This window comes from Erpetoichthys calabaricus, chromosome 4, assembly GCF_900747795.2.
Source record: "Erpetoichthys calabaricus chromosome 4, fErpCal1.3, whole genome shotgun sequence".
Taxonomy (NCBI): domain Eukaryota; kingdom Metazoa; phylum Chordata; class Cladistia; order Polypteriformes; family Polypteridae; genus Erpetoichthys; species Erpetoichthys calabaricus.
Window position 1 is genome coordinate 35,148,348 of NC_041397.2, and position 27,024 is coordinate 35,175,371.

At 40.7% G+C, this 27,024-nt stretch overlaps 1 protein-coding gene across 1 annotated transcript in view; it reads right to left on the bottom strand.

The window, feature by feature from the left end:
* Positions 1-27,024, bottom strand: part of b3glcta (beta 3-glucosyltransferase a) — a 455,564-nt gene that overhangs the window by 242,826 nt on the left and 185,714 nt on the right. The window lies entirely within an intron of this gene.

Below are 27,024 nucleotides of genomic sequence, written 5' to 3' on the forward strand. Positions count from 1 at the left end.
AGCCTGATCTGCCCTTTCTTACATAGTTCCACTGTGTTATGAGACCAGCCCAACCTCTCATTGATGTAGACCACTAAAGTATTTGTAGAAATGCACCATATCTATATTAACTTCCTCAATAATGACCTGACATAGAGGTTATTTGGTGAGGTGACTTTAAGTTTCAGAAAATTCTTTCTGGAACTTCAAAGTTCTTCACCTGACTCTTATACTCTGCTTCATTCCCCTTATCAGTAAACCCTATAAGTATAGAATCATTTGAGAATTTCTGCAAGTGACATGACCTGGTGTTATATTTATAGTTTGAGGTGTGCAGAGTGAAAAGTACAGTAGAGAGGACTGTTCCTTGTAGTGCTCCAGGGTTGCTCACATCCGTATCTGAAACACAGTCCTTGAGCCTCACAAACTGCCAGCTGCCCAACAAATAGTCCATTTTCCAGAACAGGATCATCCACCTGCATATCTCTGAGTTTACCTCTTAACAGGGATGGCTGGATGGTATTAAAGACACTGGAAAAATCAAAAAACATAATCTTCACAGTGCTGCTGGCTTTGTTTAGGTGAGAATAAGTGCTATGGAGAAGATACATAATTGAATCTTCCACTGCAATCTTTGTGTGATAGGCAAACTTTCCTGGGTCCAGGTGGTATACTACAAGAGAACTCCTATAATCCAGAACCAGTTTCTCAAAGATCTTCATAATGTCAGTCATAAGGGTTACTCTTCTGTTGTCATTACATGAAGAGGTGCCTACCTTCTTTAGAACAGGAACAATGCAAGATGTTTTCCACAGCAGTAGATAGATAGATAGATAGATAGATAGATAGATAGATAGATAGATAGATAGATAGATAGATAGATAGATAGATAGATAGATAGATAGATAGATAGATAGATAGATAGATAGATAGATAGATAGATAGATAGATAGATAGATAGATAGATAGATAGATAGATAGATAGATACTTTATTAATCCCAGGGGGAAATTCACATATTCCAGCAGCAGCATACTCATACAAAAAACAATATTAAATTAAAGATTGATAACAATGCAGGTAAAAACAGACAATAACTTTGTATAATGTTAACATTTACCCCCCTGGGTGGAACTGAAAAGTCGCATAGTTTGGGGGAGGAACGATCTTCTCAGTCTGTCAGTGGAGCAGGACAGTGATAGCAGTCTGTCGCTGAAGCTGCTCTTCTGTCTGGAGATGACACTGTTTAGTGGATGCAGTGGATTCTCCATAATTGATAGGAGCCTGCTGAGCGCCCGTCGCTCTGCCACAGATGTCAAGCTGTCCAGCTCCATGCCAACAATAGAGCCTGCCTTCCTCACCAGTTTGTCCAGGCGTGAGGCGTCCTTCTTCTTAATGCTGCCTCCCCAGCACACCACCGCGTAGAAGAGGGCGCTTGCCACAATCGTCTGATAGAACATATGCAGCATCTTATTGCAGATGTTGAAGGACACCAGCCTTCTCAGGAAGTATAACCGGCTCTGTCCTTTCTTACACAGAACATCAGTATTGGTGACACTATCTGGAGCCTTAGGGGCAGACTGACAGGTGACAGAGGACACCACAAAGTTGGTCAGCACAGGTCTTAAGAATTCGGAGACTGTTTTCATCTGGATAGACAGCTTTTTTCTGTACTAACCCACACTGATAAAAAAACATTTCTCTCCACTGCACACCGATCTCAAAGTACTATCTCTTCATTTTACACTATTTTTACAACTTTAGAAATAACAGATCATTTTTGAATCCTTAATGTTTTAATATTGTTTCCCAACTGGGCAACCTTTAAAAAAGAATGGTTTTTATTTTGAGTGAAGATGGAAAAGGCCAAGAAGCAAGATATAATTTTAGAAGGAAATTTAAAAAAAAAAACTGTCCAATAAACAAATGCCTATTCAGTGAAATATTGGAAAATATGTATAAAAGCAGAAGATACATTCATGAAACAATTTAATGAAGGAGTAAAAGCCCATAATTTGAAAATAACAATAAAAAGTTTAAACATTTTCCATGCAGTCTAGCGCATCTAAAAATAAGAAGACAAGAACTAAAAATAGGAAAACAAGAACCAACCCTACTCTATCTAAAGTAGCACTATTTGTCCTTTTTATTTCATCTAAAGTGGTTTATTTCTGAAAATTCTGGCTGACATTCTAGCTATAAGTGTTTCTTCATTAAGGCATTCACTATCTGGACCTTTAGACAAAAGAGGAGTAATACAGTACAGTAATGCACTGCCTGGACAAATGCTTAGACCTGAATAAAACTTTGTTCTGAGGACTTTGCGTGCAGCAGTATGTACCCAAAAATGTGTTTATTCTATTATAACTCCCGTATACTACATAATATCACTAATCTGCCGAATTTAATTTAAATTACATAGAAGCTTCAATACAAAAATTTAGCAAATTCTACTAATTATAAAAAAGTTGTTCATAATATTGAAAGTTAATGCAAGTTTTATTTCTGTCCATTTAGAAGAAGTTAAGATTTAAAGATGACCAAATAAAAAACAAATAATCTTTAAAAAACAAAATTAAATTACAACCTGGAAAGCATTCACACTTTAGAGTTTACTATATATTTTTTAACTTGACTCTTCAAAAATTTTCAAATTGTTCAAAACTAGAAGCAGCGCCTAGCTTTGTTCTGGTAAGTAATTTTAGGCTCTGATCCATTTGTCTGCTAGTCATATACAAAGATTTTGAGATCTATATGATTTTGAGTGTTATATTTTAGATATGCTAATTGCATCAGCAGGTAGGAATTTTTGACTCAAGTAGCAGTCGAGAAAATTATAATATTAAGGGAAAACTAGAAAAAAAATTAACAAATGGAATTGGAAACAATAGAAAAAGAACAATAAATAAACATTTCCCTGACAGAAAAATGTTTTTTTCTTGGAAGGGTTAGCTTGTTAATGGGGTCCCCTCTCAGCTGGTTCTGGAAGGATGGTTTTGTTGGGGACTGTTGGGGATGTTACTGTTTGCGTACGCTTGTTTTGGGGTTCACAATGCCATTGCTAATCCAGTTCTACACTGTGATCTTTGAGTCTGTCTTCCGTAACTGCTTGGATTGGAGTAATCACTGTTATTAGTAAAGGTGTAGTTCAATATATCAATATTCCAGCAGGGAAGATAATTGGCTGTGACATACCAAAACTCCAAGATCTTGAATAACTTCTCCTCTTGCCACTTTTAATACCCCCACTTTAAATATCCCATTCATGCAACGGAATTCAAACTCCCAGATGGCTATTTAGCCTCCCATCTAGGGCAGTGTTTCAGTCCTTCTCCAGGTCAACTCCTTGACCTCACATTCAGATAGTAGCCCTGACCAACTGCCAAATGGCCTAGGGGCCTCCCCTCCAGGCAAATGGTCCAGACTAATTCTCAAACTGAAAAAAACCCCTGATATGCAATCCTTATTTCTGCTGCTTATTTCTGTTTGATGGCATATACTTTATGCAACCAGCGGCACGGTGGTGCAGTGGGTAGCGCTGCTGCCTCGCAGTTAGGAGACCCTGGTTCGCTTTCCGGGTCCTCCCTGTGTGGAGTTTGCATGTTCTTCCCGTGTCTGTGTGGGTTTCCTCCCACAGTCCAAAGACATGCAGGTTAGGTGCATTGGCGATTCTACACTGTGCTTGGTGTGTGGGTGTGTGTGCGCACCCTGCGGTGGGCTGGCACCCTGCCCGGGGTTTGTTTCCTGCCTTGCACCCTGTGTTGGCTGGGATTGGCTCCAGCAGACCCCCGTGACGCTGTAGTTAGGATATAACGGGTTGGATAATGGATGGATGGATACTTTATGCAACCTATCTTTGATTCATATGTCTTTAAAAATGATGTTCACCAGGTTTAGACAGAAAAATGCAACCACTGAAAAGTAAAGAAGCACACAGCTCATGTGCTGTGCAGTGCTCATCCCATCTACACAAAGTAGCCTAAAAAGGATGCTATGGATGAGTGGTCAAAACAATCAATGGATGACGTCGTTGTATGCTCAAAGAAGCTTTACCAAATGAGCTTGACCGGAAGATCTTCTCTCACTTGTCAGACTTGTTATGTTCTAATATCTCTCAAAGGTAGAATTTTCTGAATGCAGTGCCCAGATCTGTTAAAGCATGTCCAGCAGTCAGAAAAATAATATCCAAAAAAATAATCTTCAGTGTCACAACAAAAGCATAACAACAGAAGAGCATGGTGACAAATGTGTACTAATAGTAACCCTCCCTTGGGGTAGGTTTTATTTACAGGAAATAAAAGGGTACCTTTACTATGCAGTCCTTTGCAATGAGTTGAAATTTGGGCCTGTCTACATGCAGGTGTAAACTGCTACAGGAAGCTGGATATATCTCAGTTTAAACATATGAGTGGACGGGATAACCAAAAATCCATGTGATGTTAAAATTAACAATTCAGGTGAATTCAGGTGATAGATATTGGTATTATGTATTTACACACTTTTTAGACTGAAACTTGCACCAAATATATTAATGACAAATTGCACACACAGGTGGGACTGTTTATCTGTAAAAGTGCTTGTTAACGCTCTGCTACTTAACTAAATTCTATAGCATTTAAGGCTGGGCAACACATCAAATTTTCAATTTGATTCCATGCTTTAGTAAATCAGTACGCAAAAGCCAACCTCACAATGTTCCGTACTTTTAATAATAATAATAATAATAATACATTTTATTTAATAGGCGCCTTTCTTATCACTCAAGTTCACCTTACAAAAAAGTTAAACAACAATTAATAAAATAAAAACAAGAAAATGATAAATCACAAAGCAATAATTAGTAAACAAACAAATATGACAGGCAGTAACAGTGTTGAATTCACAATTGATATGCCAGCTTGAAAAGATAAGTTTTGAGAGAAGTTTTAAACTGTGCTATTGAATCAAGCTGACGAATATGAGAGGGAAGAGAATTCCAGAGATGAGGAGCACTATGAGAGAATGCTCGAGCTCCCATAGAACTGAGTTTGATGTGTGGTACAGAAAGTTGAGCTGCAGATGAAGATCTGAGTAAGCGAGAGGGAGTGTAAATCTGGAGAAGATCAGTGAGGTAGGGAGGAGCAAGGTTGTGGAGAGCTTTAAATGTTAAGAGCAGTATTTTGTATTATATTCTGTAGTTAACAGGGAGCCAGTGAAGCTGAGAGAGAATATGTGTAATATGTTCAGTGGATTTAGAACAGGTTATTATCCTGGCAGCAGAATTTTGAATACGCTGTAAGCGATGTATAAGTTTTTGTGGAATGCCAGATAGAATAGCGTTACAGTAATCTAGTAGTCTATACGTGAGGTGACTAGGGCATTAACCAATACTTCAGTATTATGCTGGGTAAGAACAGGGCGAAGTCTAGAAATGTTTCAGAGATGGAAGAAGGTAGTCCGAGAATTTTTTTTTTTTTATTGGATTTTTCATAACTTTCTCTGAATGATAAATAAAAACTGCAAAATCTCTGCCGCTCTATTTAAGAGAAACTGTGTCAGCTTCACCCATGTTGCCTGGCAGTGATGAGAGCAAGAAGAAAACTGAGCGAGGATCAGAAGATGAAGAGTTTACAAGAGATAATGTTAGCTCTGCTGTTTAAATATTGTTTGGTTTTACCAAGGATGACAGTTCAAGCAGTACAAAGATATAAAAAATACTACATATGAAGAGCCCATCCAGGCACTGGTGGCACTGCCAATATGTCTTCCCATCTCCCCAGGGAAAATCGGTCCATGCGGTTCCATAAAACATGCATCAGGTGGAAGATGGTAACAGGTGCAGCAACTTATAGTATCACCAGTACAAAACAGATTTTACCTAGTTAAGCTGTACCCTAAATATACTTGTAGTTATATTGTACTTTGTCAGAAGTTAGCTAACTACATTAACCAGTAATTCATTTCATTGCTGAAATTATGGTGCCTCTAATGGTTTGGCAACTCTGCTTCTTAATATTTCCAACAGCAGTCTATATATTTCTGTTCTTTTAACAGTTGTGCAGCTGATCAAAACATCAGTGTAGATTTTTTCAATATACTGTGTAATGATTGTACTCAAAGTCCAGTAACTGCTCCATATGTTACATAACAACATCAAAAACTTATGCATCCAGTGACTTACAGCATAAGTATGCATAATACAAAGAATATATGTAAAATTGTATATTTGAATATTAATAGTGTGTCAGACACTGGTCAATAAACAAAAATTGTGATGTTGACTTATGCATTCAGCGATTTACAGTATAAGTATACATAATACAAAGAATATATGTAAAATTGCATATCTGAAAATTAACAGTGTGTCAGACACTGGTCAATAAAAAAAATTGTGATGTTTAATAGCATTTATTAGCTGTGACTATTTTGGTAGGCTAGTCAAAAGCTTTTAGTCTTCAGTTTTAGATTTATAAAATTACAATGCACCAGATCACTTATATGAATAGACTACATTTCAAATACATCAAATATCAAATTATTATTTAATAATGTCATTTTGAACAACTGTAGAGTATTGAAATGTTACAAGCAAGAATACAACTACAAACTATTTAATTATATGGCATGCTATTCTTCTGCTTTCAAACACTGTAATACATAAATTACAATGCAGAAAAATGAAAGGCTTATTATTACTCTCTGAACAATGCTGACACCTCGTGGTAATAAAATGAATCCTACTGATTTTAAAAAAATGCCAGTCTAACCTATATTAACTTTTTCAAGCAAATAATAGGTTTTTACTCTTGAGTAAACGGAAATTAAATACAATATTCTGCAGTTTGCCTAAAAATAAATAAACTGCTTTGTACAATTATAAACAGAAGCAAAGTCTACCTACGTGAGTGCATCTAACAAAAAGTAAATATGTTATTACTTAATAAGTTACTGTTTTCATTTGGTTGATTTTTCCTTAAACTGGGAGCAGAGGATGCCATCATCTATATGTTACACCGATTACTCTCCCACTTGGACAGAGGCAGTGGTGCTGTACGAATTATGTTTCTGGACTTCTCTGGCGCCTTCAACACTATCCAACCTCTGCTCCTTAGGGACAAGCTGACAGAGGTGGGAGTAGATTCATACCTGGTGGCATGGATCGTGGACTATCTTATAGACAGACCTCAGTACGTGTGTCTCGGGAACTGCAGGTCTGACATTGTGGTCAGCAACACAGGAGCGCCACAGGGGACTGTACTTTCTCCGGTCCTGTTCAGCCTATAAACATAGGACTTCCAATACAACTCGGAGTCCTGCCACGTGCAAAAGTTCGCTGATGACACTGCTATTGTGGGCTGCATCAGGAGTGGGCAGGAGGAGGAGTATAGGAACCTCATCAAGGACTTTGTTAAATGGTGCACCTCAAACCACCTACACCTGAACACCAGCAAAACCAAAGAGCTGGTGGTGGATTTTAGGAGGCCCAGGCCCCTCATGGACCCTGTGATCATCAGAGGTGACTGTGTGCAGAGGGTACAGACCTATAAATACCTGGGAGTGCAGCTGGATGATAAATTGGACTGGACTGCCAACACTGATGCTCTGTGCAAGAGAGGACAGAGCCGACTATACTTCCTTAGAAGGCTGTCTTACTTCAACATCTGCAATAAGATGCTGCAGATGTTCTATCTCAGACGGTTGTGGCGAGTGCCCTCTTCTACGCAGTGGTGTGCTGGGGAGGCAGCATAGAGAAGAAGGACGCCTCACACCTGGACAAACTGGTGAGGAAGACAGTGTGTATTTACAGATGATGAGAACTGGCTTCTAAGTCGATTTAGATTTCCAAGAGCTACAGTATCTTCTTGGAGCTCTAGATTTTTTTTAAGATAAAATGCATTAAAGTATGATATTGCATTATACATTTTAACTTCATTTAAATCATGTATTCTGTTAATAGTTAAAACTAGAATCCCTAAAATTCGTAATCCTGGCCCACCTTAAATTCCTTTGACTCTCTCCATCAGCATCTTTTGTTTTGTAAATGTGTTTATCAGGACTAGCAGCAAGCCCCCACCTGACAGAGCTCAACTCGGGCAAAAAGTTCTCCTAGCTCAAGCCAAGGCTCCTTATCTGTGTGTGAGGTGCCTGGAGTTGTATAGGGTAAATAATTCAGTATCCCGTTATTTAGAATACATGCATTTCATATGTGTTCTAGGAAGTTGTCTACAAAGATCTAGGATGAATTGCTCACAAACTGCTCACATACTAAAGTGACTATAGCTGCAGGTGGAAGTCTCATTTTACTTTATCGTGCCAAGCAGAGTTGTGTTGCGGTGCAGCACTCTATTAGCCAGCGAAAGCGCTGTGAAGAAGCTGTCTGTTGTTACGGTCCTGCCTTTTTCCAGTCTGATAGTGGTCACGGAACATCGTATCTTTGATTGTCAGTACAACAAATAGTTCTGAGCAGGCATCAACCACAGTACCAACTGTGGCCATCGCTGCTCTTGTGAAAAGAATGGAAATCAATGGCATCAACTCAGAGAGGGAAAGGCAAGTTCGTGCCACGTGAACGTCACTGAGAGAATAACATTGAATAATAAAAAAAACTCTAACTTTTACAAGAAGCCAAAATTTACATCAGGTGTTACAGATTCAAATCAAATGTATATATTTCTGATATTATAGTAATAATAATAATAGCAGCTCACTACTCAAAACGTCCAGTGCCAGGACTCGAACCAGCAACCTTTTGGTTATAAGGCAGCAGTTCTTACCTGTGCACCATCCAAGAATACATATTAGTCATCTGTTGATTGACATTTGAGCTTGGGTTTGTAACTCATTGACAAGCAACATGCAAATTAAATTATTTTGTTTTTTTTCTTTGGTTACATAATTGAATAAAAGTGCACGTGTTTATTTGATATTTGGACTAAAGTCTTCACACACTTCACGTCATTATTACATTACATTATTATTATACCATAGAAAAAGTTACTGCTTTAAGTATGTGTTCAGCATTTCTTCCCTCGCATTTCCTTTCATCCTAGACTTATCCAGATCTTTGTAGACACGGAACACACATGAAACGCATGTACTCCAAATAACAATATACTGCATTATTTACCCTATACATTCCAGGCACCTCACTCACAGATAAGGAGCCTTGGCTTGAGCTGGGAGAACTTTTTACCCGAGCTGAGGGGGGATGGGACAGCAGGCTGCTTGCTGCTTGTGCTGATTGACACATTTACAAAACAAAAGATGCTAATGGAGAGGTGTGAAGGAATTTAAGGTGGTCCGGGATTACAAGTTTTTTTTGTAGGCTTCAGGGATTCTAGTGTTAAACGTGTGGGCACGGTGGCTCAGTTGTATGCTTACTGGGAATGGCACAACCCTGGATGGATAGATGAATTGGATAATTAAACATGTACTTTAAAGATATTTCATTGTTCCTTAAAAGTTTTGAAGAATTGGCGTTCTAAGCTTACAGATGATTTGCCATTTATTACACAGGTTATTGTGTGGCGATTGGTAACATGGAGAAAGAAAAGGAATGGACAGGAATTGGGGTTGGTATGTTTCAAAGAGACAGTACTGCTGCAATAAATTATTTCATTGAGGGTTGCACACGTCCGAGCAAGCTTCTGGCAGGAGGCAGGAACAATCTCTGGGCGGGGCGCAAGCTCATCGCTACCACTGCACCACCGTGCCCCCATGTTTAATACATGCTTTAATTAATTTCATCATGAAAATGATATCAGGTATACATCTTTCTATTTAAATTGTTCAGAGAGCTGTAATATCATGAATGTAACATATTCTGTGTTCTGTCAGCCCGTTTAAGAAGCACATAGTAATTCACACACATAGAGCACACAGAAGAACACATAAAATACAAAGCATTTAACGTGCTACTTTAGTCAGGATGGGATCTGAGAAAATCTAGTAAATGAAACACTGATTTTTAGATGAAGTTTACAACATTCTACTTTAATGACAAAATAAACTGCTAGATTATAGTGGACATTTCAACCTTTTTTTCACTGTGTCCCTTTTTTTTTTCTTTTTCTGTACCCTAATACGCTTCTGTATGACACTCAGATGGTGGGCTACGGACTCACCTTTTTACCGCGACTTTGATATCAGACCATTTGTTTTTTATTTCGAACACTGTGCAACTTTCTGAACTTGAACTTTCGAGTTTGTCCACCACTCTATATCATTCGATCAACTTCCTTTTGTTGTTTATACCACTGCTTAAGCCAACAAATACTACATTTTTCCTTGCCTCCACTTCACATTCACTGAATTTCTTTTTTTCACATGCTTATGACATTGTCTTTTAACGAAACACTGAACAGAAGGTGATATTTATATTGATTTGCACATTAAAATATGCAAAATTATGGGAGGAGTTGGGGTGTAATGGTGTGTGTGTGGAAGTTGGCCTACGAACAGGTTTCACATATTTGGATTTTTTTGAGCGTATTCACATTTTCACTTTTGTCTGTCCACCATGTTTTAGTGTGAGTTCCACACGCAGTGTTATGCATAAGGTCCCTGGTCTTTAGGTAGAGTGTTCGGTTGTCAACAGAAACAAAAATGTAATTGTTTGATCATCGCTATGTATGGAGAAAGAAGTGTGAGGCTTTTAAGCCAAAGATCTCACATCATATTGGGGAAGTCTTTTGCTGGTAAAGGTGTGGCATCATGAGGAAGGAGGATTACCTAGAAATTTTAAAGCAACACTTCAAGACATCAGCCAGAATGTTAAAACCTAGTTGCAAATGTGCAGGACAATGATGCTAAGCATACCTCTATAAAGTTTTAACAAATTTGTTTAAAGATAACAAGAACAAAGTATTGAAGTGGCCATCAGAAATCCCTGTTCTGAATCCTATAAAAAAATCGTGGGTTGAACTGAAAAATAGTGCCTGAGCAAGGAGGCTCACAAACCTGGAATGGAAAAAAGTTCCTGCCACGTATTGTAAGAAGCTACCCTAAACATTTGATTCTAGTAAAGCAATTAAATGGCAATGCAACTAAATACTAACAAAGTATATATAAACTTTTGACCCACTGAAAATCTGAGGCTGTATGTCTCTCAGCTATTATTTTGTCACCAGCCCTCATGACAGTGAAAAAGGCCAGTTAATGAACTACCCTAAAGCATACCGCAACTACAGGCCACATTAAAAATATGGATAAACTTGTTAATAAACTAAAAGCATTTTATTTTCCAATTTGTTAATTCAATTTAAAGCTTTTGTTTTACATCCTTAATATTAGCACTTCTCTTCATTAGCCTAAAGATGTGAGCATGCTTTTCTGCAATGCAGTGTGCTAAAGAAGTAACAAAAACAACCATTTATTACTTGTATAGCCCAAAATTATATAAGGAATACCGCTATGGGCTTTAACAGGCCCTGTTTTTTAACAGCCAGCCAGCCTTCATTCCCTAAGAAGACAAAAAAAAAAAAAATCCTAAAAAAAGACCCTTGTAGGAAAAAAATGGCAATAAATCTTGGGAAAGGCAATTCAAAGAGAAGACCCCCTTCCAAGTACATTGGGTGTGCAATGGGTGTCAAAAAATGGGGTATATACAAACACACAAACAGAATACAAGTAATCCTTTTCAAAGAGCTAGATGGACGATCTATCATTGTACTGTACAACAGTAAAATAGTAACAGTACAAACTACAAGGCAAAATGCAACAATAGATCATACCACTCACTACACAAACGAGTCATTAGAAAATACAGTGCCCTGTCAAAATATTCATTCTCCTCAGTGTTTGTCCTGTTTTGACACATTACAATCTAAAATTGAAATGGATTGTCATTTGGATTTTATGTTATGAACATAACAATATAATCTAAATTGTTAATGTAGAATGAAAATAAAATACATTGTGTGTATATGTATATATATATATATATATATATATATATACTGTATATATATATATATATATATATATATATATATATATATATATATATATATATACAGTATATATATATTGTGACAGATAGAGATGCTCTCGCTCCCTTGAACCCTCGGACACCATGCCAGACACCATGTAAAAGTCCAAATATGATGTTTATTTGGTCTATACAGTGCACAAAGCACCCTCCTCTCCACAATACTCATAAATATTAAACAATACACCAATAATAATCCACCACTCCCAGACGTGTTGCTACCCTTCCACCCAGCTCAGCTCATCTGTCTGGGATTTCCCAGAGTCCTTTATAGTCCGTGACCCGGAAGTACTTCTGAACCCTCAGTCCATGTGACTTCTTAGCACTACGGGTCAGATCAAAACTGTTCTTTTTCATCCCGGAAGCACGTCATTCCTTCTGTCCATGTGACTGGGACGTACTTCCGGGGTGTAGGGAAAATAGATGTCCTTGTGCCTCCCTGCAGCGACTCCTGGTGGTCCCCATGGTAGCCAGCAGGGCCGTGTATAAAAACTTCGTTGTCCATAACTCCCTGCTGGCATTCGGGGCACTTCCATGCTGCAAGGAGGGCTCCATCTAGCAGCCTGGAGGTATTGGCTGGGATGAATGACCGGCCATATCTCACAATATATATATATATATATATATATATATATATATATATATATATATATATATATATATATATATATTTGTAGCTGGAGATCCACAAAGGGAGAAAATGAATCACGTATCATAAAGAAGTTTTTATTCCTGAGCTTTCAGCTCCTGCCAGGAGCCGTCATCAGAGAATAATGATTAGACATACAAGAATCAAAGGCAATATATGGCAAAATAAGGCGGCGGGGGTTTGTTGAGTGTTGGGGGGCAGGTAATGAGGTGGGGTCGGGAGGGGTATTGGTTGTAAAGTTTATTATGAGGATGTTTTTCCTAAGTTTGCATATGCTGGGTTTATGTCCAAATGTCTGTTAATGGCGTTTTCGTTTGATAGCCAAGATTCAGCCAACTCAAGCACAAGCCTTCGAACAATCTGCGCACTGTTCTTTTTAATACCAAAAACAAGAAATCGACAGCAGAAACATGAAACGCAGTCTATAGCATTCCATGCAGTTCTAGCCCAGTGGTATACATAGGACAAACGTCAAAAAGAATAGCAACACTTATACAGGAGCATTGGAATGCCGTCAGAAGGAAAGACTCACGATCACTGATTTATACGCATACAAAATCAACCGGACATACATTTAACTGGGACAATGTACAACTAAGATTTAACACTAGAATTACCAGAGCCTACGAAAAAACTCGTAGATCCGGCCCAACTTAAATCCGTTCACACCTCTCCGCCAGTGTCTTTTGTCATCTAAATGTGCTGATAAAGACAAGCTGCCAGCAGCCGGCTATTCCATCCCCCCACCGACTTAGAACATGCACGAACTTCTCCTAGCTCATGCCTTGATTGATTATCTGGGAGTGAAGTGGAGTTTTAGTGTGGAAATAATAGATCGTTATTTGGAACAGTAATCTGTGTAAACACATTGTTAAAACAGAAACCTTTTCATATTTTAGTAATAAATGTTACAAAATGTAGGCATAAACTATAAAATGTGTGAAGCCTGACGTCCAAACATCAAATAAACACTTTCACAAAAGGTGCAAGGATGATACAATGGTTTCTGTGGTGTAGCGCGCTAAGATTTGCTTCTCAGAGTATAATAGCCTTGCCGTGCCTCACAGAGCAAGTAGCTTTTCTCTGCCTCACAAACATGAGTTCGATTCCCCGCTGGGGATAAAGTGTTACTTTTTTTTTCTTTTTAACCTCAAACAGACATAAATGTATAAATTGGTATGCACTGTCAGTTAATGAAATCGTTATATTTTCATGTGGGATGCTCCTTTTAAAATATTTTTTTAACAATTGAGACTGCAATTAACATGAACAACTGTCCTTATAACTGTTATTTTTAAGATCCATAACAGACAGACAGAGCACTGCGTAATAGAGAGACAGACAGGCAGAGAAGTCACTAGATATATAAATAAACAGGGAAGGCACATGTACTGAAAGAAAAAAAAGATCAACATGTGTGTTGTTCCTGCTGCACTGAATAAGCTCATTCAGCATCAACGTGTTTCGCTGTGTAAAGAGTTAACTTTTGTGCTCTTTTGTGTTTATCTTTGTGCATAGTCAAGCCCTTTGTTATGGCTCCAAATCGATCTGCTCCTGCTACTGCTTCAGGGGCCATGCCCAAGCGCCAATGAGAGATGCTAACGATTGCCAAAAAGGTAAAAGTTTTGGGTATGTTGAAAGAAGGGAACAGCTACACCGCTGTAGGGCACCATTACGGCATCAATGAGTCCACGATTCTTTTATTTTAAAAAGGAGGAAAAGAATATAAGATCTATGGCTGCAGTATCCTTTAACCAGGGCGCAAAACAAGTTGTAAGTGGATGTAATAAGGCGGTAGTCTGGACGGAATCTGCTTTAGGGATTTGGATTGAAGACTGCCAGAAGAAGAACAGCTGTAACGCTCTCCTTTGTTGTGCATTAAAATTAAACTCATCGTTATCGGACAAGTCTTCGTGTCATTGTTGGTGAGTAACCATACTTAATTTTCTACGTACAGTACTTAGTACATGTACGTACGTTTAGTATCACTGTACAAACATTTTACTGTATACAATTTTTCTTGCATTGTATGTATTTATTGCTGGTGGCCTGTGTGATGAGAGGAAGTCACAAAACAAATATAAAGGTTTGGGGATTGGCCCCTTATAATGATTTTCTTGCGGTCAAGATGATAAATTAATATTTTATCAGACATTCGACAATATATTGTTGCTTCTGTCGGCTTGCATAGAAAATGATTCAAAATGGCTACAGAAAGTGAACGTAACAGGACGTGACGTCATCAATGAGAACTTGAAGTGACACCATCATGCCGGGACCGGAAGTGATGTCATCAGTGGGAGCCGGAAGTAATGTCATCAACAGGAGCCGGAAGTGTCGTTATGGATGATGAAGTGTATGATGAACCGTTGTCTGCGGAGTTAATTATTTCTGATATGTAATTATTTCTCTTCTTTAGTTATGCAGGGTCAGAAAGAGAGGCATTAACACCATCATACAACCCCCCATCTTGTAACTATTCACTCACCTCTGGGCCTGTTGATTGCCTCCTAAGTGCACGTGTGTGACATGACCCCCCCTCCAGTCCAGACCCATCGGGTCGGGCGGCCTTAACCGAGATGTCGAAGGTCCGGGAGAGAGCATCAGTGTTGGCTTGAAGAGAACCTCGTCGATAAGGGACTCTGAACCTATAAGGTTGTAAATCCAAGAACCACCTGGTGACACGAGGATTACACTCCCGATTCAGGGCCATCCACTGTAAAGCGGCATGATCTGTCACAAGAGTGAATTCCCGTCCAAACAGGTAGTATCAGAGTTGTCACAGCCCACTTTATCGCCAAGGCCTTCCGCTCCACCGCTGCATATTTGGTCTCCCTATCCACCAGTTTCTGGCTAAGGTATAAAACGGGGTGTTCAGCACCGTCGATGCATTGGCTCAACACGGCACCGAGTCCTGTGTCCGATGCATCGGTCTGGAGAATAAAAGGATAGCAAAAGTTAAGAGATTTCAAAACAGGTGCTGACATAAAGGCCGACTTCAAGTCACTAAATGCAGTTTCAGTACACATATCTCATACCACTTTAAGAGGAGCCTTTTACTTTGTTAGATTGATAAGAGGAGCAGCTCTCTCGGAAAAACGAGGAACAAAACGACGATAGTAACTCACCAAACCCAAGAAAGCCTGAACCTGCCTCTTTGTAATTGGACGGGGCCATTTGAGAATGGCATCAATTTTAGAACACTGTGGCCGAACCGATCCACCACCCACTAGATAGCCTAAATATTGGCTTCATGTAAACCAAAGAAACATTTCTTGGGGTTAATATGAAGGCCGGCTTTAGCAAGTGTGAGAAGAATGGACTGCACGTGAACCACATAATCTTCCCATGTGCCAGAATAGATGACAATGTCATCCAGGTAGGCGGCACTATATGAATCGTGGGGCCGTAACAGTGTGTCCACCAGACGTTGAAAAGTTGCAGGAGCCCCGTGCAACCCAAAAGGAAGGACCCTATAGTGCCAGTGTTCACTAGGGGTACTAAAAGTGGTCTTTTCTTTAGCAGAATCCGTTAAGGGAATTTGCCAGTACCCTTAGGTCATGTCAAGAGTAGTTAGAAACCTCGCGTTACCCAACCTCTCGAGGAGGTCATCCACTTGAGGCATGGGATGTGCGTCAAATTTAGAAATCTGATTGAGTCGACGGAAGTCATTACAGAACCTCCACAACTCATCTGGTTTAGGAATTAAGATGATAGGACTAGACCTTGGACTATAGCTTTCTTCAATAATGCCCATTTCCAGCATTCGTCTCACTTCCAATTCTACTTCAGTTTTCTTTGCCTCCGGAAGTCTGTATGGTCGTTCCCGAACAACAATCCCTGGTACGGTGACAATGTCATGCTCAATCAGCGTAGTGCGCCCAGGAAGCTCGCTCACTACCTCTGGAATAGACTGGATAGCTGCACCCAACTCCAGTTTCTGTTTGTCAGATAAGGTAGAACCGAAATTAAGGGGTTGGTATTCTACAAAAAGGGAGCATGGCTGACCGGAGGGAGACTCGACGTCATGTTCCTTCCACGGTTTTAGCAAATTTATATGATAAACACGCTCGCATGGTCGAAGATTCGGTTGTTTAACTAAATAATCGACCAGCCCTTTTCGTTCCTTAATTTCATAAGGCCCTTGCTAATGAGCCAATAATTTAGAATGTGAAGTAGGTACGAGCACCATTACACGATCCCCCAGACGGAATTCCCTGAGGGTGGTGTTACGATAATAATAGTGTGCCTGCGCTGCTTGAGCCTTTTCCATATGGTCTTTTAGTACAGGCCGAATTTTATTTAATCTATCGCGTAATTGCACGATATACTCCAAGATATTAGAAGATGAGAGGACCTCCTTGTTGTGTCTTACACATTCTACCTTATATAAAATTGAGAAACGCTGTATCATAACCGCTTTCCATGTTTTTCTCTTTATTACTTGTTGTATTACCAAGAAAACATATCAATGCGCATACGCACACATAATGGTTAACAGTATACACACACCACAAAAAAAAGTAGATCCACTAACACCATGTACATAACACTCCTCTTTCCATTCTTCTTTTAACATATTTAATAAACCTCGGGGTTGTCTTCCATAAAGGAGTTAAAACGGGGAAATACCTGTGGAGGTGTGTGAGACTTCACAATAGGCAAAGAGAATGAGGGGAAGTAACTGGTCCTAGTTCCTTTCGTCCTCGCTAACTACCTTACGTAGCATCTGTTTAAGTGTCTGATTGAAACGTTCTACCAGCCCATCAGTTTGAGGGTGACAGACCGACGTCTTCAGATGTGTAATTCTGAGTAACCTAGCAACCTCCCTGAATGTTTCTGAAGTGAAGGGATTTCCTTGGTCTGTTAACACCTCTTTGGGAATCCCCACACACGCGAAAATCCCTACTAATTCCCGTGCGATTGTTTTTGAATTTGCTGAGCACAATGGGACAGCTTCTGGGAATCGCGTAGCATAATCTACCAACACAAGTATATATTTATGACCTTGCAGTGAAGTTTCAATGGGTCCTACGATTCCAACTCTTTCAAAGGGCACATCAATTATGGGAAGGGGAATGAGAGGAGCACGGTCCCTTCTAGGAATCTGACAAATCTGACACTCCGGACAGGACATGCAGAAACGTCTGACCTCCTCGTTAATTTCCGGCCAGTAAAATCTGAACTTAATGCATTCTAAAGTTTTTTCGGTCCCCAAATGGGCTCCGAGTAAATGAGCATGTGCCAATTCACACACCTGATGACGATACGGGCGTGGAATTAACAACAACTCCCGTACAACACCTTCATGTTCTGCCACGCGATATAATAAATCATTTTTTATAACAAAGTATGGCATTCGTGGTACAGGTTCATCAGACCTATGTCCATTTACTGAAACTACTGCATTTCTTGTGAATTTCAAGGAATCATCATTCCATTGCTCCCTTTTAAAAGATGACGGAGTAAATTTAAATTGAGAAGTTAAATCACTAATGGGGTCTTGGGCTTTCTCAAGGGGAGGAGCGTCGGTCACATGAGGTCCTGTGGGAGGTGGGATGCCCCTCGTAGTGCCTGATGTGCCTTCATCTCCGTTCTCTATGGTGTCACTTTCACTATTGTGGGAGCTATTACACGGTGTGGAGGCAATCGGAGTAACTGTTTTACCATCCATTATCAGGCCTTCATTAAATACAGGATCAGTTTTTGTTTTTCCGCTATTAATTTGAGACCAGTCTCGTCCCAATATTACTGGATACGGAGGGTCCGTCATTACAACCACGGTCACACTATTCATGACGTCTCCCACCGTAATAACACAAGAGGCAGCTCTATAGTATCGGGTATCCCCGTGTATACATTTTAAGCTGATCTTATGATTTAACCATTGTCGCGGAAAAACAAAACAGCGAGCAACAATAGATATATTACTCCCGGAATCGAATAATGCCATTACTCTATACCCATTCAAAACTACTGCTCCTGTACATGGGGAAGATAAGGGGTTAACAACAGCACAGTACCTCTCTCCCTTTCCCAAAGAACAATCCATTGGCTCCGGGGATGGGCACGCGGTGAACAGATGTCCCAGTCCTCCACACTTGAAACAGCGTGGAGGTAAGGCAGGTTTTTCTTCCTTCTTGGTGGAGACATCCATAGTAAATCGGGTGGGCTCATTGAAAGGCACCTGTTGGAGTTGGCGAGAGTACCGTTCTGATCCGCTTGATTTACAGACCTCCCCCCCCAATGTCGATCTGCCACCTCTACGAGACTATCCATTTACGTCTTGTCTGCAGACTAGCTGGGCAAGATTCTCGGGAAGCGTGTTTATGAATGTTTCTATTGTCAGCAACTCGGCCATCCGTTGGGTGCTATTTATATCTGGCCGTAGCCAGCGGCCCACTTTGCCCCAGACCTCGTACACTTGGGTTCGCATGGATCTTTTGGGGTCAAATTTCCATTCCCGCCATTCCCTCGCCTGCTGTGCCGCAGATACGCCATAGCGTTTAAATATCACTTGTTTTAACAGATCATAGTTGGAGGACTGCTCCTCAGACAGATCATAATAAGCCCTCTGCGCCTCCCCCTTCAGATTGGGAGCCAGAATGTACGCCCATTCCGACTGTGGCCAGACATTACATTTGGCATTACGTTCAAACATCAGGAAGTATAATTCCACATCATCTCCTTCAGTTAAATAGGTGAGCAAAGGAGGTACTGACTGGGATGTCTCCACTCTTACTGCAGCAGCCGCACGTGCCTCTGATTCTGCCAATCTGGTCTGAGTATCTCCCAACTGAATCTTCACTTGCTGTAGCTCTACCACCAGAGTGTTCAGCACTGCGTTCAGGTCTTGTCCCTCTGTCATGATAAGACAATAAATCCTGCCGGCTATGCCAATTGCGATGAAAGGAAGTCACAAAACAAATATAAAGGTTTGGGGATTGGCCCCTTATAATGATTTTCTTGTGGTCAAGATGATAAATTAATATTTTATCAGACATTTGACAATATGTTGTTGCTTCTGTCAGCTTTAATGCAAAATGATTCAAAATGGCTACAGGAAGTGAAAATAACAGGACATGACGTCATCAAGATGAACCGGAAGTGATGTCATAATGGTGGGGCCGGAAGTGACGTCATCAGTGGGCGCCAGAAGTGCCGTCATCATGCCGGGGCCGGAAAGTGACGTCATCAACAGGAGCCGGAAATGTCGTTATGGATGGTGGTGAAGTGTATGATGAACCGTTGTCTGCGGAGTTAATTATTTCTGGTATGCAATTATTTCTCTTCTTTAGTTATGCAGGGTCAGAAAGAGAGGCATTAACACCATCATACAACCCCCCATCTTGTAACCATTCACTCACCTCTGGGCCTGTTCTAAATAATATTTAGATTTTACTGTATATAAACAGTGTGTTTACATACATAATTTCAATGAATCTTACCTAATATCTAAGAGAATACAAATGGTTTATGCTGTATAACTGTGTGGGAAATGTTTATAAGAGTGTGGGAGAGTTTATAAGGACTTAAAATATATAAAAATAACCATATGAACATATGGTTTTTACTTTGTGGATTTTCACCTTTCGCTGGGGGTTCTGGAACGCAACCCCCGCGATCGAGGAGGGATCACTGTATATTGCCTTTTATTCTTGTATGTCTAATCATTATCCTCTGATGAAGCGGCAGGAGCTGAAAGCTCAGGAATAAAAACTACTTTATGTTACGTGATTCATTTTCTCCCTTTGTGGATCTCCAGCTACAAATATGTAAACCGTATCACAGACCTTCGCTTCCATATTATATATATATATATATATATATATATATATATATATATATATATATATATATATATATATATTTTTTTTTTTTTTTTGATGGACTGCCGGTGGAAGGATGAGGGAAGGTGGATCAGCAGTGTAGTGCTGATTTCAGGGTTGCCCCGACCCTGAACACATCAGCGATTGGCACATTTAAAAATAAAGGGGTGCGGACAGTAAAGAGTCTCTCTATTTCTCATAGAGAGACCCAGACTGGCAATACACCCCAGATTAAAAAGGAGGTCCCAGGAGAAAAGCAGGGATCTCCTGATATTATAAAGTGTGGAGCGGCAAGCTCACAGGCATTGGAAGGACGCTCTCCGCGGGAGCGGAGAGACAGTCCACCCTCAGCAAGCTGAGGGGCAGAGTAAATGTTCCCAGCCTGCTTCCAAACCTAAAGGGCACAAATGGCAGAAGGGAGGTGGCTGTGCTATGAAAGGCCACTGGCTGGGCCATGTGGGGAGAAAATGTGGAGAAAATGTCCTATGAGAACTGGGGAGGACATTAGACAAAAGCGTTGGCACAGTACCTCCCCACAGTTCTCTTGCTGTTGATTTTCAGGACAAAGCCACGGTCTGGCCACACCAGACAGACCCTCCTGGAGAAGGACAACCCTTGCGGGGCAGGCCGCTTTGCCCTATGGTGCTCAGCTGAGGGAGGGGCAATGTGATGGATGGCTGGCAGTTCAACCCGGCCGGTACACCCCAAGAAGGAAAAAGGGGTGGGGGAAGGCAGCAACTTTTCAACACTGCCTTCGCCAAGGCTCTAGATGGCAGCTCCCCTGGAGTATAGCGGTCCCCCGGATTCCCGCAGAGTTAGGTTTCACAGCCCTGTTGGGTGTCGTTGGTGCTGCCGGGGGAGATGTCGAAGGACCGGGGGAGTCATACTTCCCCTATAGCCCAGAAGTACTAATGGATCACATGGACAGGAGCCCCGAAGTACTTCCGGGCTGACTAAAGAATCTGATTTCTCCATCTGACCCAGAAGTGCTGGCAAGGAACGTGGATGGAAGAACAGAAGCAGTTCCGGGCCGGGCACTATATAAAGAAATGCTGAAGACCCAGCAGGTGAGCCGGAGTCGGGAGGAATGTGACAGAGCTTGCTGGGAGGTGTGGAGGAGAGAAGAATTGTGTTTTGAAATTAATTTAATTGTGTTTATTGTGGCTGTGGTGCTTTGAAAGCACTGTGCAAGAAGACATAAATTAAGAATACTTCTTGGTGCTTTTACCCTGTGTCTATGAATCTGTCTATTGGGGTTAAGGAGCGACAGCGACCCCTAGCGTTCTTACAATATATACTGTATATATGTATTTGTATATACATATTATATATATATATCTCTTATAAAAAAAAATCTTTGGGAGGGAGACTACGGAGATGAGACGTGATTTTCTCGGAAGACAATTTGAAGTCCCGCGAGAGACACATTAACTTGCTCCCAGCTCTTAAAACAACGACAACTGACAAGCAAAACTCTCAGCTCACCAGCAGCAGATCATCTGACCGCTTCCCCTTGCGTGCGTTCAGCCACTCTAACCCGCCCCCCCCGTTCACAACGCGAGTGGCAGAGATGCAAAGTGGCAAAAGGACAGCTGCTATACAGGCTTTAAAATGATCAACGGGCAGTGCAACAGCAGCAGAAAGACAGAAGATGTTTCCAACAGCATCTCCTTAGCATGCATTCAGCCGCCACCCCCTTCACAACGTGAGCAGCGTTATACGTCCTGTGAGAGATTTAACCACACCAGGGGCCGGAAATAAAGGACAAGTATTGTTTTTACAACGTCACGCGAGACAAGGCAGTGAGACATCATTTAAAACAAGTCCACAGACATGTAACCTAGCAGTTGTTGGATTGCTTTTGGCAGACATACTTCATGTGCTCCCAGCTTAAAACAATGACAAGCGACAAGCAAAACATGCAGCTCACCAGCAGCAGAAAGCCAGCAGATGATCCGACCGCTTCTCCTTAGCATGCGTTCAGCCACCCTAACTCCCCCCCAACCCCCCCTCTCCCCCTTCACAATGTGAGCGGCAGAGACATGAAGTGGCAAAAGGACAGCTGCTGTACAGGCTTTGAAGTGATTGGGCAACAAGACAAGCAGAACACGCAGCTCGCCAGCAGCAGAAAGACAGCAGATGATTCGATGGCATCTCCTTAGCGTGCGTTCAACCGCACCCCCTTCACAACGCAAGCAGTGTTATACGTCCTGCGAGAAAGAGATGTAACCACGCCTGGGGCCGAAAATAAAGGATAAGTATTGTTTTGACAAGTTTTAAAGTAAAAGTGAAAATAATGCATATACAACAATTCCCATGAAAATAACAATCTCTTTAAATTGTATATCCGGTAAAACAAACCCAGGGGTGGGCGAGCGAAGCGAGCAGGGGGCGGAGCCCCCTAGTATATATATATTTGTATATCTATATATATAATTCTCTAAGCTGCTGCCAGAGCGGGCAAGACACCCATGAAAGCACGCAGGAAGGAGCCACGTCCAACAACTCTAAGACTATTGGATATGACGAAAACTCGCAGAGCCACGCCCACCAACTCGGACGCAACACCTCGGAAAACACACTGTCATTTCTGTTTGTCTGTGCTACAGTCCACATGCAGCTCTGAGCCATGCTGACTTTTCGGTTACGACGCACGACCGCGTGCAACATCGCAAACTGTTTTACACGCTACATACAGCAATTCGCATCCACGACAAACATGCGTCTTGTTAGATGGTCCTGCAGGAACACGGAAAACGTTTCCCCGCCCACCAACACTCTTTATTCCCTGGCCCGCGTCCACCACATCCGCGACAAACATGCATCTTCTTAGATGGTCCTGCAGGAACACGGAAAATGTTTCCCCGCCCACCAACACTCCTTATTCCCCGGCCCGCGTCCACCCTCGCTCTGTAGGCATTCCCGCTGCCTGCTCCTGTGCTCGGACGCAACAACTCACCGACCACCCTGTAAGTCGCTTTCGTCTGTGCTAGGAGTCCACATGCACCTCTGAGCCACGTTGACTTTTCATTATTCTTTTCGGTTATGACGCACGCACCACCATCGCAAACTGTTTTACACGCCATGGTCTTAGAGTTGGTGGGCGGGTCTCCGTGAGTTGCTCTTGCGAGCGGGCACATGACCAGGCAGTGTGTATGCTTTGAGAACGAGGGTGGACGTGGCAGGACCATGTAAGAAGAGGCATGTTTGTCGCGGATGTGAATTGCTGAATGCAGCGTCTAAAACAGTTTGCGAGGGGTATCCCATGGGATCCTTAAAACAATCCTTTAAAACTGAGGTTAAAACACAATGAAGGAAGCAGTCTTTAAAAACCAATAAGCCATGTGCTTCTGTTTCATTAGCGTCTCACCTGCTTCACCGATACAGGCCCTGCAACAGTCGAGACGCTCTCTCAGCAGCTGACCTTCTCTGTGCCTGACTCCACTATAGGCTGCAACAAAATTATGAAAGTACGAGCGCATTTTTTTCACACAAGCTGTGTTTGTGGGTGGGTTGGTGTTAGTTAGTTAATTAGTTACTCGAAGGATTTCAAGATTTAATATGCACAAGCGGTAACACTGCAAAAGCAGCCCAAACCAGAAAAGACGGCTGGCAAAAAGTGGCCGACAAATTAAACGCGTGTGCATTGTACATACTGAAAGCAGTGTTATGGATTTTGCAAATGTTCATTTATTTTCCCTCTGCTTAAAAAACATTTAAAAAGCGGCGTGATTATGCGGCGTATACTACGTCGCGGGTTGGTATGCAGTTGGTTTGTCGCGGATAATTTGCCTTTTACTATTACACGAAGACAATTTCCTGTTAATACTTTGTTACATTGATATAGCGGTGTTCTCAGTATTCAAAGCGCTATCCACACAGGGAGGAACCGGGAAGTGAAACCACAATCTTCCACAGTCTCCTTACTGCAAAGCAGCAGCACTACTACAGCGCCACAAGGCAGTTAAAGAATACACCGGGCTCGATTTTGTTTTCACTTCTGTTTACAGAGATCGGGTCGTAGATAGCATTGTTGCAATGTTACTTTTCTGGGTGGCTTATTACATTACGGATGTTTCACATGTTCATTTTTTCCCCTGTGCTTAAAAGACATTAACAAAGTGTTTCTCAACTGTGACTCTGGAACATCTCAGTACGCAAGCTATATTAAGCGTCAACAACGAAGACTCGCTACACGTTAATCTACAAGTACTGACACTTATCCCTACCAACGAAGTAACTTTTACCAGCGTGGCCTTCTTCATCACAGACGATCCCGCTTTCAGTCACGGACAATTATATGTTGCTCTCTCCAGAGGTCTATCTTTTCATTCAATCACAGTGGTATCCACAAACCCACCCCATTTGGACAACTGTGTCGTTCTGGAAGTGTTCACCCATCAATACATAATTATGTGGCGTATGCTACACTGCGGGTTGGCTAGTATATATATATATATATATATATATATATATATATATATATATATATATATATAAACAAGTAAAAACTAAAAACTTGTCTGTGCATATGTATTCATGCACTTTGCTATGAAACCCCTAAATAAGGTCTGGTTCTAAATGTTCTGAAAGGCTCCAAACTCTGCAACACCACTATGCCACCAACAAGAAGACCAAGGAACACTCCAAACAGGTCAGAGATAAAGTTGTGAAAAACTATAGATCAGGGTTGGCTTATAAAAAATATCTAAAGAGACTAATGAGACTAAAATTGAACTCTTTGGCCATCATGGGTAACACAAAAGCAACACCTCCCATCACCCGAGAACACCATTCCCATGGAAAAACAAGGTGATGGTAGTGGCAGCATCATGCTGTGAGTAAGTTTTTCATTGTCAGGGACAAGAAAACTGGTCAGTACTAAAGGAAAGTTGGCTGATACTAAATAAAGGGCAATTCTTGAGGAAAATCTGTTTCATTCTGCCAGATAACTGAGACTGTGAAAAAGGTTCACCTTCAAGAAGAACAATACCCTAAATATACTGATAAAACTACACTGATGTGGTTTAAAGAGAAACATTTAAATGTCTTGTTATCTATCTATCTATCTGTCTATCTATCTATCTATCTATTGGCTAGTCAGAGCCAAGATCTAAATCCAACTGAGAATCTGTGGCATTGACTTCAAGAATGCTGTATACCAATGCAATCGATCTAACTTCAAGGAGTTGGAGACGTTATGCCTTGAGAAAAGAGAGCTAACAGAGCATTTCAGCTGGAATTGCAGCAAACAATGGCGCTACAAAGTATTGATTTTGAGGGGTGAATGCCTATGCAGACTCATAATGTTTGTGTCACAATAAAAAATATTTTGCACCTTTAAAGTGATAGGCATGTTGTGTAAATCAAATGGTGCAAACCCCCCAAAAATCTATTTTAATTCCCAGTTGTAATGTGACAAAACAGGACAAACACTGCGGGGGATGAATACTTTCGCAAGGCACTGTAACTAAAAATTCACAGTTAAAATGATATGCTTTTTTTATTAAGTCAGACTGGAAAATGTAAACTGAATTTTTATCACTAACTTTGATGCTGCTTGGTAACCTTAATCAAAACTTAACCTCATGCTGAAGTCTATCTTTTGTGTTGCCATAGGCAACCACAGCTGTATCTTAACTTTCACACATTACAGACTGACACTGTGATGTCTGGTTTGGTCTTAATTGTTCAAGGATTTCTTTCTTTCTTTGAACAATTTGTTGACTGGTAATGCATGACAACATGATAAATAATAGAATATGAAATCCTGCCTAAATTTCTTTAAATTGGAGGATGTCCATTTATAGAAAAATTGAGTATTTTGCAGTGAATGGTGTTTGCTATGATACTGAATCTTTATTTTTTAAAGGAAGTTTGCTATTCAAGATATCAGTGCCATTTGCAGACTGCATGTTTAATTCTGCTTCATAAGAAAAATATTTGAACTACAGTATCAAAGGTTCAAATGCAGCAAGCATTTTACCTTTTGCAAACTGAGACCAAGAAAGTCCGACATATAAATGCAATCTCTCACATGGTTAAATATTTACAGCTATATATATTTATAATTCTGCACTTTATAAAAGCAAGTTATATAGTAAGCACATGGCAGCCACGTTTTATGGTCATGGATGTTTGTGAAGAACACAAAAAAAAAATTACATTTACAGCACCACAAATTACAAAAAAGAATAGCCAGAACTGATCATTTCAGGAGAGTAACCACAAACAAGAATGAGCAAATTCAGTCTTGACACAAATTCTTCAAAACACACATTAAGTCAGTGCAGTGTTATCTCTATCACAAGTACAGAAATATTTAAAAATGCATTCAGAGATCTAGAATACCATATATAGGATCAATGTAAAAACTTAAATGGTAACAAAATGAGACCATTGAGCTTAGCAGATAAATTAATCTCTCTATTATAAAAAGAAATCCTGTCCCGTGTCCTGATAGTCTACGATACGTGATCCTCTCGGAAGATAATTTAAAGACCCGCAAGACGAAAGAGACCTGCCACGGTGCGTCTCATGGGAACATAGAACGAGAGTCCTGCAAGACACACCCTACTTACAAGTAATATCAAAAAAACA